We start from the raw sequence: 14,942 nt of genomic DNA, 5'->3' as shown, positions 1-14,942 counted from the left end.
TCAGCGGAACCAAGAGGGTGGAACAGAGGGTGAAAGGATTCTTCATGCTTTAGAATAGAGGAAAGGACAGTATAGATGTTAAGTGAATTCATAGGTTTCAAGGCATTAAGGGAACGCTTGTGTGGCAGCCTCTGTTTTCTCTGTAGGAAGCATGGCCATGGAAGAGGAAGAGCAGGAGTCTTCATACCAAGGGTTTGAAGGAAGCAGTAGTTTAAGGACCTAGAATGAGGTTAGTGATCATGGCTTTATGGTGGCACTTACCTGCCCAGTTGTGTGACGCTCTCTAGGATTAGTCAACAGCCAAAGAACATGAGAGAAGGTGGACAGTTGGACTTACTGAGGATGGCTCTGGCAGAGGGACAAGAACAAGTGTGTTCAGAATGGTGGGAACAGCAATTGAAGTGAGAGATCACGGATGCGGGCAAAAATGAAGACATTGTGGGCTAACAGACATTTTTCTCACTTGAGTTCTTAGAAGCAGGTAGTTTATTTAAGAGGATCTCAAGAAACAGGAATAAGGGGATGGGGAGAATAAGTCAGGAAACAAGAAATAGATCATAAAAAATGCACATTTTTAGCTGCTTATCATTGTAGGCAACTGAGGCTAAGTCTTGCTGGGGACCCCTGAGGGGTTGACACATTAATCTACTGACTCCTGTTAGTCTTTGCTAGAGGATTACTTCAAGGGGTCTTAAATCCCCCGACCCCCTTATATGTTGACAGCATCTAGGAGTCCATAGGAACTGAAGTCAGCTTCAGCTGAGAGCTGAGCCCAGGGCATGTGGTACAAGGTAAATTATAGCAAGTGAATGAAATCCCCATGAAATTAAAGTAACTGAGCAAATAAGTTGGGATGATAGGAGGAGCTCTTCAGCTGTGTGAAGTTTACATTTGTCCTGTTAGCTGTTGATTTGTCATTAATAAAAGGTGATGAGAACGTGCCAACTTGCAGAGTTACTTCTAGAATTAACATGAGCCCTTTCTATGTAAAGTGCTTGACACAGAGCCTAGCAAATAGTAAAGCACATAGAATGGAAGCTAGTGCAATATTGCTACTATCTATTAAAATATCAGTAGCATTAATAACTATCTGCATTGTGGATAATAACAGATTAATTCAAACTCTAAGAGAGCTTCACTACTTACCTGAATGCAATATTTTGGCACCACACTGCAATTTTGTTTCAAAGTACATTAAGTTTTGGTATCTTTTTTTTCAATTTTTTTAAATTGAATTATAGTTAATTCACAATATTATGTTAGCTTCAGATGTATAGCAAAGTGATTCAGTTATGGGTGTGTGTGTGTGTGTGTGTGTGTGTATTGAAATAAAAGTTGCTTAGTTGTGTCCAACTCTTTGTGACCCCCTGGTCTATACAGTCCATGGAATTCTCCAGGCCAGAATACTGGAGTGGGCAGCCTTTCCCTTCTCCAGGGGATCTTCTCAACTCAGGGACTGAAACCAGGTCTCCTGCATTGCAGGCGGATTCTTTAACGGCTGAACCACCAGGGAAACCCAGTGTGTGTGTGTGTGTGGGTGGGAGTGTATTCAGAAGCCCTTTGTGTGTGTGTGTGTGTATTTGGGTGCCCAAAAAGTTCCTTCAAGTTTTAAGTGAAAATAAAAGACCCGTTTTTAATTTTCACCAAGAACCTTACTGAACAGTGTAAACTGCTTTGTTCCGCTGCCTTCTTCCATTTTTCAGGCAACTTCATAATTCCTTCTTCCCAAAACTTCTTCTCTTTTTGAGAAAAAATCTGTTATAGATGTTTTACAGAAGCCCTTCCAGGGAATTGAATTTTTTCCATAAGAGAATCTTGTAAAGACTGAAATAAATGAACATTCAAAGGTGCAGTGTCTGTTGAATACAGTGGATGAGTCAGAACTTCCGCCAAGCTGTAACCATTTTTACTGCTCATCAGAGAGACATGAGGTCTTGCATAATCCAGATGGAAGATTATGCATTTTCTGTTGACTAATTCTGGACGCGTTTTGTCAAGTGTTGCTTTCAGTTGGTCTAATTGGGAGCAGTACTTCTTGGAATTAAACTTTTAGTTTTCTGGAGGGAGCCCATAATAGAGAACTCCCTTCTAATCCCATCTTATGCACACCATCACCTTCTTTGGATGAAGACCAGCCTTTGGTGTGGTTGGTGGTGATTTATTTCACTTTCCCTGTGATCTCTTCAGTTCCATATTATTGTACAGTATCCACTTTTCATTGCCCATCACAGTTTGTTTTTAAAATGGAAAATTTTCTTTATATTTCAGCAGAGAACCACATGGAGAAATATGATCAAGAAGGTTCCTTTTCCCCCTTTACTTATGTGGAACCCAAAATGGATAACATAACCAAGCTGGTGTAAATTACTTTCAACATTTTATTTGGCTATCTTGAGTATGCCAGCTGTCTCCCACGTATGTCTGCATTGATTGTTCTCAAGTCTTGATATGTTCACTATCAGCTGCAATTGGTCTCCCTGACCTTGGCGCATCGTCCAGTGGGAAATTGCCAGCATGAATTCACAGACCACTTTTGATGCATTTGTTTAGTCACAGCACCATCTCCATACACTGCACAATTTTTTTTTTTGCATTTCAGTTGCATTCTTACCTTTCTTGAAATAATAAAGCATAGTATGCCAGAATGTTGCTTTTTTCCTTCCATCTTCAGTATTAAAATGGCTATACAAAAATTCACCAATTTTGGTAAGTTATTTTTAAAAGGCACACTGATGTGACAACTGTCACAATACAATCTAACAAAATTGTTTTGAATTAAGTTAAAAATAACTAAGTGCTACTTAGTTCAGTTGCTCAGACATGTCTGACTCTTTGCGACCCCAGGGACTGCAGCACGCCAGGCTTCCCTGTCCATCACCAACTCCCAGAGCTTGCTCAAACTCACGTCCATTGAGTCAGTGATGCCATTCAACCATCTCATCCTCTGTCGTCCCCTTCTCCTCCTGCCTTCAATCTTTCCCAGCATCAGGGTCTTTTCCAATGAGTCGGTTCTTCCCATCAGGTGGCCAAAGTATTGGAGCTTTGGCTTCAGCATCAGTCCTTCCAATGAATATTCAGAACTGATCTCCTTTAGGATGGACTGGTTGGATCTCCTTGCAGTTCAAGGGACTCTCAAGAGTCTTCTCCAACACCACAGTTCAAAAGCATCAATTCTTCAGCACTCAGCTTTCTTTGTGGTCCAACCCTCACATACATACATGACTACTGGAAAAACCAGAGCTTTGACTATGTGGACCTTTGTTGGGAAAGTAATATCTCTGCTTTTTAATATGTTGTCTAGGCTTAGTTGGTAAAGAATCCGCCCGCAATGCAGGAGACCCCGGTTCAATTGCTGGGTCAGAAAGATCCTCTGGAGAAGGGAGAGGCTACCCACTCCAGTATTCTGGCCTGGAGAATTCCATGGACTGCACAGTCCATGGGGTCGCAAAGAGTTGGATACGACTGAGCAACTTTCACTTCACTTCACTTTCTTCCAAGGAGGAAGTATCTTTTAATTTCATGGCTGCAGTCACCATCTGCAGTGATTTTGGAGCCTAAGAAAATAAAGTCTGTCACAGTTTCCATTGTTTCCCCATCTATTTGCAATGAAGTGCCATGATCTTGGGTTTTTGACTGTTGAGTTTTAAGCCAGCTTTTTCACTCTTCTCTTTCACTTTCATCAAGAGGCTCTTTAGTTCTTCTTCACTTTCTGTTATAAGGGTGGTGTCATCTGCATATCTGAGGTTATTGATATTTCTCCCGGCAATCTTGATTCCAGCTTGTGCTTCTTCCAGCCCAGAATTTGTATGATGTGCTCTGCATGCAAGTTAAATAAGCAGGGTGACAGTATACAGCCTTGGCGTACTCGTTTCCGAATTTGGAACCAGTCCGTTGTTCCATGTCCGGTTCTAGCTGTTGCTTCTCAACATGCATACAGATTTCTCAGGAGACACGTAAGGTGGCCTGGTATTCCCACCTCTTGAAGAATTTTCTACCGTTTGTTTTGATATACACAGTCAAAGGATTTGGTGTAATCAATAAAGCAGAAGTAGATTTTTTTTTCTGGAATTCTGTTGCTTTTTTGATGATCCAGTGGATGTTGGAAATTTGATCTCTGGTTCCTCTGCCTATTCTAAATCCAGCTTGAACCTCTGCAAGTTCACAGTTCACGTATTGTTGAAGCCTGGCTTGGAGAATTTTGAGCATTACTTTGCTAGCGTGTGAGATGAGTGAGGTTGTGCCGCAGTTTGAACATTCTTCGGCATTGCATCTTATGGAAAAACCAAATGAAATCTTTGGCCAATCAAATTTCATTTGGTTTTATATATATATATATATATCTCATATATATATATATATCTCATATATATATATATATTGGGTTGGCAAAAAGAATATTATATATACATATGTATATATATATATATATATATATATATATATATCCTTTTTCAGAGTCTTTTCCAAATTTTTACAAGGTATTGAATATAGTTTTATGTTCTATACAGTAGGTCCTTGTTGTTTGTCTCTTTATATGTAGTGAGTTTGTACATGTTAATCCCAAACTCCTAATTTATCCCTCGCTGTTCTTTCCTCTCTGGTAACCATAAGTTTATTTTCTATAATAGTGAGTCTATTTCTGTTTTGTACATAAGTTCATTTGCATCATTTTTAAAGATTCCACATGTAGGTGATATATGATATTTGTCTTTGACTTAATTCACTTATTATGATAATCTCTAGGTCCATCCATGTTGCTGCAAAAGGTATTATTTCATAAATTTTGGTATAGTTTTGAAAATAGTTTCATCAAAGAATGGGTATTGGAAAATTTTTAATGTAATCTAATTTTCATTTATCTTCTTTCCTTTGGTTGGGATCATATTTAAGTTTTGTCAGATTAGAATGATTTATTGTATTTTCAAAGAAATCTCCCGAGATGTTCTGTTGGTTTTGTTCTTGAATCTTTTCTGCTTTTGAACTTATCTAAACACAGAGAAAAAATATAAATGGAACTGCTGTCTAACAACCTCTGGTGCCAAATAAGTTTTCTTTAATTCTAGCTTATTAAAGCCACAGTTTTGTTTTCACTCATTTTCTTCTCAATGGAGGAAAAAAGGAACAGCTGGTTACTATTGTCAACTTTCTTTTGTTTGGGATTTATTAAGTATGCAATTCTTGAATATTTTTTTTTTCTGTCTGGATATAGAACTCCCACTGCTTTCAAAGAATGATAGAATTTGCAATAAAGAAGCTTTAGAGCTCACTTAGTCCCAATATGTAACCTGTTGAATTAGTACCTGTTAAAATATTCACATCTGTCATTTAGCATTTCTTCTGTATTCCTTGTGGGTAGTTGCCTGATGTGTCCTTTGCTCACCTTCCAGTTGGTATATCATTGTTTTTCTTATGAATTATAAAACCTCTGTGTACTAATGATGTTAAACTTTAGGCCATCATATGAGGCTTTTTCCATTTTTCCCATTTTGTCATTTACCCTTTAGTTTATATTTTTGCCTTACAAGGTTGTAATTAATATTTTGTAAAATACATTATTTTTTCTTATGAATGTCTTCTTTTGTCTCTACACCTAGACACCTTACTCACCATGAGCTCACTTATATTTCCTTCTGCTCCTTGAATATTTTTAAGTGGGCTCTCTGACCCATCCAGAATTAACTTTAATGCAAGTTTGCACAGTTACTCCTAATCAAGTCCATGGTGTTTATTATAGCATATTGTTTCGGTCTACTGTAACATTTCATATCATGAATCTCTTTTATATATACATATATATTCATAATACATATCAATAGCTCTTAGGTGGAAACAATTTCACTGTCCATGTGAAATTTGGCAATATCTGGAGACATTTTTTTATCAAGACTGAGGACAGAGAGGGTGTAGAAGAGACTGGCTACTGGCTTCTAGTGAAAGGAGGCCAGGATGATGCTAAACATCCTGTGATGTACAGGACAGCCCCCACAAGGAAGAATTGTCAATAATGCCGAGACTAAGAAAACTTGATAAGAGGGAGGAGAGGAGAGAGACCTTTGCCAGCTCCAAGCTCAATAGTGATGTTACCTGGCTGATGCCTGTGGGAGGCACTGTCAGAGACTTTGCCTCCTGCTTTGCAGAAACCCAGATTTCTATGTTGTATTTTCAGTTTTCCCTGGTCTGTTTGAAAACGAATGGGTTTATTAGTTTTAGAGCACAGGCTGTGGAGCCTGGGCTGAATTGGGATCCTACCCCTTTTAAGTTGTGTGACCTTGGGCAAGTTACTTAACCTCTCTGTTTTCAGTTCCTTTATCTGTGAAAGGAGGGTAGCAATTGCATCTGTGATCTAGATTGTCATGGAATTGCAAGATGCTTAAAGCAGTGCTTGGTACATAGTAAACGTTATAGAAACGTTGGTAGCAATGATAATAGTCAAGTAAATGACTTTTTTATGAACCTTACTTGATCACAGTGGCCCCCTAAGTATAACTGTATACTTAGTTTTTACATTAAAAATAATACTTTAAAAATTCATTGCCAATTTTTGCCACTGATTAATCTGAAGGACTTCCCTGGTGGCTCAGACGGTAAAGCGTCTGCCTACAATGTGGGAGACCCAGGTTCGATCCCTGGGTCAGGAAGATCTCCTGGAAAAGGAACTGGCAACCCACTCCAGTACTCTTGCCTGGAAAATCCCATGGACAGAGGAGCCTGGGACAGAGGAGCTACAGTCCATGGGGTCGCAAAGAGTCGGACACGACTGAGCGACTTCAATGTCATGTCATGTCAATCTGAAGTGGCACATTTCTTCTTTAGCTGCCGGCCATATCTCTTGTCCTCTTCCCATGCAATGTAAACCCCATCAGAATATCAACTCTGTTCTTTATATTATTGTTCATATTATTACTATTATTTAACTTTTACTACTGTCAAGTTGAAGGTTTTCTCATAGACACTTATCTCTTTAGTATATAGAATTGCTTATGTTTTCTATCAGAGTCTTTAATTTTGAATAAAGACTGTATTTATTTTTTAGTTGCATCTGTAAGTTGATGATTATATCTATGGAATTATATTTGTCTTCTAGTGTCAAAAATTTCACTTTATTAACTTATACTGAACACATTTTATATCAATATGTAGACATGTGTTGTTTTGGATCCTCTTACTAAACATTTTCTTCTGGGTATTTCTGAAGCTCTTAATTCCCATTTTATTTTCTGTCATATATGCCACTCTCTGGATTAGCATAGTCCAGTGGAATTTTCTATGGTGATGTAAATATTTTAACCTGCACAGTCCAATATAGTCGGCACTACTGAGCACTTGAAATGTGGCTAGGGTAACTGAAAAACTGAATTTTAAATTTTATTAAAAAGCCATGTGTGGCCAGTGGCTACCATCCTGGAGAAACCACTCTATATGCATCTCTTTACCCTCCATTTCCAGTTCAACATCTTCAGTTTCATTCTAACTTAACCCTATTTCACTGACTGTGTCTGTGTGGCCTTTTGTTTACCTTATATATAATATGTATTTCTTATATTCCAAGTATAACCAAATTATTTTGTGCTTTATTTATTGCATTTTCAATATGGTAATCATGCATAGTCTTAGACGCTTGTTCAGTGGTCGAACATTTTTCCCTTCTTCACTTCTTGGTCTTTAGTCTAATAATTAAATCAACAAAAGACAAATTAACAGGAGAAAAAGTTTTAGTACAAGAGCCCTATAAAAATATGACACCTAAAGTTTAGCTGAGGTTTATCTTCCCTGAGAGCTAAGGAGTGTGATGGGCCAGACTTCAGAGAGAAGACCACTCACAGGATGAGAAGGGCATGTGTGTGGTAATCAGATGTTTGCCTGCCATGCAGTTAAGTCTTTGGATAAAAGGTGAGCTCTGGTAGGAGCTCCGTTTCTGGGCCAAGCCCCCTATTAAATTCTTTTAGGCAATTAAGGGAGAGAACAAAGCTGTTCCTGAGAGTTATGGTGTCTTAATTGCCTTTAGCATAAAAGAGTCCACATACCCAAGTGGCACATTTTGGGGTGGTGTTTGTTATCGCTGCTTAATTGGGACTGCACTTGTGTATTTCTACTTGTAGAATATTTAAAATATTATATCTTAAAATCAAGTGCTTGCTTTTTTAATTGAAGTAGAATTGATTTTTAGTATTACATTAGTTTCAGGTGTACAACATAGTGATTCAGTATTTTTTTAGAGTATACTCCATTTAAGGTTACTACAAAATAATGGCTATGTATTCCTTTCTGTATAGTATATTCTTGTAATTTATTTATTCTATTCTAAGAGGTAGTTTGTACCTCTTAATCTCATATCTCTATCTCGCCCTTTCCCCGCTTCACTGATAACCATTAGTTTGCTTTCTATCTTAATGAATCTGTTTCTATTTTTTTATATTCATTCGATTTATGTTTTAGAATCCACATGTAAGTGACAACATAGAGTATTTGTCTTTTGTCTGACTTATTTCACTAAGCATAGTGCCCTCAAGATCTCTACATATTGTTGCACATAGCAGAATGTCATTCTTTTTATGGCTGAGTAGTATTCCATTGTGTGTGTGGTCTGTGTGTCTGTGTGTGTGCACCACATCCTCTTTATCTATTTGTCTGTTCATGGACACTTAGATTATTTCCATGTCTTGGCCACTGTAAATAATAATGTGAACATTGGGGTGCGTGATACATTCTCAAATTAGTGTTCTTGTTTTCTTTGGATAGATGCCCAGTAGTGGAATTTCTGGGTCATATGGTAGTTTTATATTTAGTTTTTTTTGACAACCTCTATACTGTTTTTCACAGTGACCACACAAATTTGCATTCTCCCCAACAATGTAAAATGGCTCTTTTTTCTACAAATCCTTGCCAACATTTATCATTTGAGGTCTGTTAGATGATAACTATTCTCACAGGTGTGAGGTGATATCTTATTGTATTTTTGACTGTCATTTTTCTGAAGATTACGTATTAAGCATTTTTTTTTCTTGACTGATATATATCTGTTTGTCTTCTTTGGAAAAATGTTCACTCTTCTGTCCATTTTCAATTGAATTGTTCATTTTGTTTTTTTTTTGCTATTGAGTTATATGAACTGTTTATATATTTTGGATATTAACCCATTATCAGTCATATCATTTTTCCCCATTCATTAGCTGTCTTTTTGCTTTTGTTGCTGTGCAAAAGTTTTTATGTTTAATTAGTTCCAATTAGTTCACTTTCTGCTTTTGTTTCCTTTGCCTTAGGAGACAGATCCGTGCAAACTTTGCTATTATTTATGTCAGTGTTCTATGTTTTCTTCTAGAATTTAGTGGTTTCCAGACTTGCATTTAGGCTTTAAACCCATTTTTCTGATAGTTCACTAGTGTATAGAAATGAAGCAGATTTCTGTATATTAATTTTGTATCCTGCACTTGTATTGAATTTATTGATGAGCTCTAGTAGATTTTTGATGATGTCTTTAGGGTTTTCTGTATATAGTACTTTGAGTTTATATAATATGAGAAAATGTCCCTACTTTATTCTTTTACATATCCAGTTTACTGAGCACCACTTACTGAAGAGACTGTCTTTTCTCCATTATATATTCCTGCCTCCTTTGTCAGAGATTAATTGAGCATAGGTTTATGGATTTATTTCTGGGCTTTCTTTCCTGTTTCATTTCTATGGCTGTCTTTTGTGCCAGTGCCGTGCTGTTTTGATTATTGTAGATTTGTAGAATAGTGTGAAGTCAGGGAATGCGACACCTATAGCTTTGTTTGTTTGTTTTTTTTTCAAGATTTCTTTGGCAATTTGGGGTCATTTCAGATTCTATATAAATTTGAGGGTTAGATCTTCTAGTCTGGAAAATTTGGTCTTCTTGTCATAGGTATTAGTGTATAGAAATGCAGCAGATTTCTGTATATTAATTTTGTATCCTTCAATTTTACTGAATTCATTGATGAGCTCTAGTAGATTTTTGGCTGTGTCTTTAGGGTTTTCTATGTATAGTATCATATCATGTGCAAAAGTGACAGTTCTACTTCTTCCTTTCTAATTTGGATGATTTTATTTATTTTTCTGTCTGATTGCTATGGGTAGGACTTCTAATACTATTTGATTTTAAGTGCTGATAAAAGACATCCTTGGCATGTTTCTGATCTTGGAGAAAATGTTTTCAGCTTTTCCCTATTGATTATGATGTGAGTTATGGGCCTATTATATATGGCTTTCATTATGTTGAAGTATGTTCCCTCACTACCCACTTTGTGGAGAGTTTTTGTCATAAATGGATGTTGAATTTTGAAAAATCTTTTCTGTATCTATTGAGATGATTATTTGACTTCTATTTTTCACTTTGTTATTGTGGTGTATCGTACTGACTTGCAAATATTGAACTATTCTTGTGTCCCTGGGGTAAATTCCACTTGATCATGATATATGATCCTTTTGATCTACTTTTGGATGCTGTTTGTATTTTATTAATTATTTTAGCATCAGTGATATTAGTATATAGCTTTTTCTTTTTTGTGATATTTTTGTCTAGTGATGCTAGATTTGTGGGATGAGTTTGGGAGCTTTCCTTCCTCTAACTTTTTTAGAATAATTTGAAAAGAATAGATATTAACTCTTCTCAAAATGGTTGGTAGAATTCACCTGTGAAGCTATTTGGTCCTTAACTTGAGTTTTGTTTTGTTACTGATTCAGTTTCATTACTGGTAATTAGTCTATTCATATTTATTATTTCTTCCTGGTTGAGAGATTATACATTTCTCAGAATTTGTCCATTTCTTCTAGCTTTTCCATCTTACTGGCATATAGTTGTTCAGAGCAGTCTTTTATTGTCCTTTGTATTTCAGTGGTGTTGGTTGTAACCTCTCCTTTTCCATTTCTGATTTTTATTTTATTGTTTTAGACTCCCCTTCCCTTTTTTTGTGATGAGTATGGCCAAAGGTTTATCAAAGAACCAGCTGTGATTTCATTGATATTTTCTATTATTTTATATTGTTTGTCTTTATTTCATTTATTTCTTCTCTGATCTTTATGGGTTTTTTTTCCTAGTAATTTTGGATTCTGGTCATTTTTCTTTTTTCAGTTCCTTTAGATATAAGGTTAGATTGGTTATTTGAGATTTTTCTGGTTTCCTGAAGTAGTCTTGCATATCACTATAAACTTCACTCTTAGAACTGCTTTTGCTTCATCCCATAGGTTTTTGAATTACTGTGTTTTCATTTTTTTCCATTTAATTTTTGATTTATTCTCAGATTTATTCAGGGATTCATTGGTTGTTTAGTAGCATATTGTTTAGCCTCTGTGTGTTTGTGGGGTTTTTTTGAATTTTTTTCTTGCAGTTGATTGCTAATCTTAGGCTATTCTGGTCAGAAAAGATGACTGATATAATTTCAGCCTTCTTAAAATTGAGACTTGTTTTGTGGCCTAGAATGTGATTTATCCTGGAGAATGTTCCATGTGCACTTGAAAATAATGTACATTCCTTTGTTTTTGACTGAAGTGTTGATATATTTAACTCCTCTGATCTAATATGTCACTTAAGGCCTCATTGATGTTCTGTGTGAATGATCTACCCATTGATGTATGTGGGATGGTAATGTCCTCCTACTATTATTGTGTTGGTTACAATTCTTCATTGTCTGTTAACACCTGTTTTATGTATAGAAGTGTTACTGTGTTGAGTTCATATATATTTACAATTGTTATATCTTTTTAGATTGAGTCCTTGGTCATTAAGTAATGATCTTCTTTGTCTCTTGTTTACAGTTTTAAAATCTATTGTGTATGAAAAATTATTGCTACTCCAGCTTTCCTTTTTGTTAATTTAAGTGTAGTTGATTTACAATATTTTATTAGTTTCAGGTGTAATACATTAAAAGTGAAAGTGAAGTTGCTCAGCCGTGTCTGACTCTTTGCAACCCTGTGAACTGTAGCCCACCAGGCTCCTCTGTCCATGGGATTCTCCAGGCAAGAATACTGGAGTGGATTGCCATTTCTTTCTCCAGGGGATCTTCCCGCCCCAGGGATCAAATCCATGTCTCCCACATTGCAGGCAGACGCTTTAACCTCTGAACCACCAGGGAAGCCCAGTGATTCAGTATTTTTGCAGATGATTTTCTCTCTGAAGTTATCACAAAATAATGGCTATATTTCCCTGTACTGTACACTGCATTCATGTTGCTTTTCTATTTTACCCATAGTGATTTGTATCTCTTGCAACTGGCCAGCAGAGCCAGGTCCTGGGGTCTCTAGGTGCAGAGCCCAGGGGTTCCAGAGCTGCTTTGGGACCACTAGTAGAAGAACCTGATTCCTGACATAGCTAGCTGCAGAGTCTGTGGTGTTCTGAAGCTTGTTTCAGCCTAGTGATGAGTGGTGTCAGGTCCCAGGACAGCTGGCTGAATGGCCCAAGGTGTCTCAAAGCTCATGTTGGTCATCTGTTGAGTGGAGTTGAATCCCAGGGTGTCCTGTAACTGGCGCCTGCCTACTGGTAGGGGAGGCTGGCACTGAATCTAGAGCAGGCTGGATGGTAGGCCCAGGCCATAGGTCTCTGGCTACAGCGGCCTGGACGTCCCAGGTCCAGTGTGTGCGCACTAGTGTGTGAACTGGATCCTCAGTCCCCTGGTCGGCAGGGATGTATCCAGGGGCACCTGTGGGCTAAGGTTAAGACCAGGGAGTCTTATTTTCCTTCCCCATCACCTGTCCCTCTCTACTCTGCCTTTTGACTTTAGTTCCTCACTGCTTCTCTCTTTGGTTCTGTAAAAGAACCTGGCATTCAGACCCCAACAGATGGTTATTGTGCAACATTAGTCTGCCGTCTTCTCGGACAGTTTTCTGAATCAAGTCTTATCCTTGCCTTGACAACAACAACAATAAAATCCAGGGAGTCTTAAGGCAGTCTGCTTCCTTATGAGCTCTGTCCTCACCCAATTAGTTGTTTGTTCTAAGATATCCCAGCACTGGCATCTACAGGTTGTCGAGTTAGTGCAGGTCTGGGTTCTAGGGCTAATAAGCTAGAGAGGATTCCAGAGCTATACTTGTCAGCACCAGTGTCCACACGGTAGAATGAGCTGCCTGTCATGGCTGCTGCCAGTGTCTGTGTCCCCAGGGTGAGGTCTGCCTGCCTCCTTATTCTCTGAGAGACTCCCCAAGATCAGCAGGTGGGTCTGCTTCAGGCTCCTTTCAAATTACTGCTTCCATCCTGGGTGCTAGATCATGTGAGACTTTGTGTGTGCCCTTTAAGTGCAGAGTCTCTACTTCCCACAGCCCTGTGGGTCTCCTGAAAGTGATCCCCACTAGCCTTCAAAGCCAAATATTTTAGGGGCTCATCTTTCCAGTGCAGGATCCCAGGGCTTGGATCCCTTGCCTCGGGAGAACTTCTGCAATTGTAACTCTTCTCCCCTTTGCGGGTTGCCCACCTCGGGTATAAGATTTGACTGTGCATCGTCTCCCTTCTCCATTCCACCTACCTGTCATTGTGGTTCTCTCTTTATATCTCTAGTTGTAGAAGAGCCCTTCTGTTAGTTTTCATTGGTAGGTGTTCTATAAATAGTTGTGATTCTGGTGTATCTGGGAAAGCAGGTAAGTTCAGGGTCTTCCTGCTTCACCATGGCCCAGGAAGTGCTTGCTTTTCTTTTCTTGCAGATAAAAATAATAATGTTTATTGTCTTAAAAAACAAAGAGCAGAAGAATATATAAAGAAGAGAACAAAAATCCCCCTAGTGGCACAGAGCAGAGATAACTATTAATATTACTGCTACTGCTACTGTTACTGCTTCACACACAGAGAGGAATGTGTGATGCACTTAGGGGTGAATGGGTTCTTCTGCACACAGCATATTCTCCTATTTTTAAACACTTTGCAAATTATACTCATAATACATGCTTATTTTAAGAATTGAAAAACATCGAATATACTGAAGAAAATAAAATTGTCCATAGTCATAGAATGCACAGATTATTTACTTTTATTTTTCTGATTTGTTTTCTTTCATTAGTTCTTCTGAGACTCATAGGTAGATTTAGACACAGGTAGATAGGTGGATGATTAGGTAGACAGACTTAAATTTTTTTTTGTTTTAATTACACCATAGATATACAGCATGCATGCTCAGCCACTCAGTTGTGTCTGACTCTCTGTGACCCCATGAACTGTAGCCTGCCAGGCTCCTCTGTCCATGGAATTTTCCAGGCCAAAACACTGGAAAGTGAAGTCGCTCAGTCGTGTCCGACTCTTTGCAACCCCATGGACTAATGTAGCCTACCAGGCTCCTCCGTCCATGGGATTCTCCAAGCAAGAATACTGGAGTGGGTTGCCATTTCCTTCTCCAGGGTATCTTCCCGACCCAGGGATCAAACCCAGGTCTCCCGCGTTGCAGGCAGATGCTTTAACCTAGTGGGTTGCTATTTCCTCCAACAGGCAATATTTCCAACCTAGAGATTAAACCCACATCTCCTGCATCTGCTGCATTGGCAGGCGAATTCTTTACCACTGTGCCACCTGAAAAGCCCACCATAGATATGCAGGGTATACCAATAAAAGCATATACCTTTCAGATAGTAATCAAGCAAAAATACAGGCAACTATGAGATGTGTCATCAATGTTATTAGTGGCCATTATGAACATTGTAGATTTACAGTAATAAAAACAGGTATTCATTAACATTTATTCACTAAATTTGTTAAATAATTGTATCTTTTTATATCATGAGAGCTTTCCTATAGTATAAACTAAAATTCTTAAACATGATTGTAATGGTTGGAGCATATTCCATTATATCTCTATGCTGTAATTTAGCCAGTTCCCTATTACTGGACATTTAGACTGTTTCTCTTTTTACTACTATGAATAGCACTGCGCTGTACATCTTAGTGCTAAAACTATTCATCCCTGTTTTTCTTGGGATTCATTCTCAGCAGTGAAATCACTGGTCCCAGT

General features: G+C 37.9%; 1 protein-coding gene across 1 annotated transcript in view; it reads left to right on the top strand.

Moving 5' to 3' along the window:
* The window catches only part of COL19A1 (collagen type XIX alpha 1 chain), a 417,733-nt gene that overhangs the window by 169,218 nt on the left and 233,573 nt on the right, over nucleotides 1-14,942 (top strand). The window lies entirely within an intron of this gene.

This window comes from Cervus canadensis, chromosome 20 (genome assembly GCF_019320065.1).
Source record: "Cervus canadensis isolate Bull #8, Minnesota chromosome 20, ASM1932006v1, whole genome shotgun sequence".
Classification (NCBI taxonomy): domain Eukaryota; kingdom Metazoa; phylum Chordata; class Mammalia; order Artiodactyla; family Cervidae; genus Cervus; species Cervus canadensis.
Note: the sequence above shows the minus strand (reverse complement) of the source record. Positions and strands in the feature narration are given on the sequence as shown.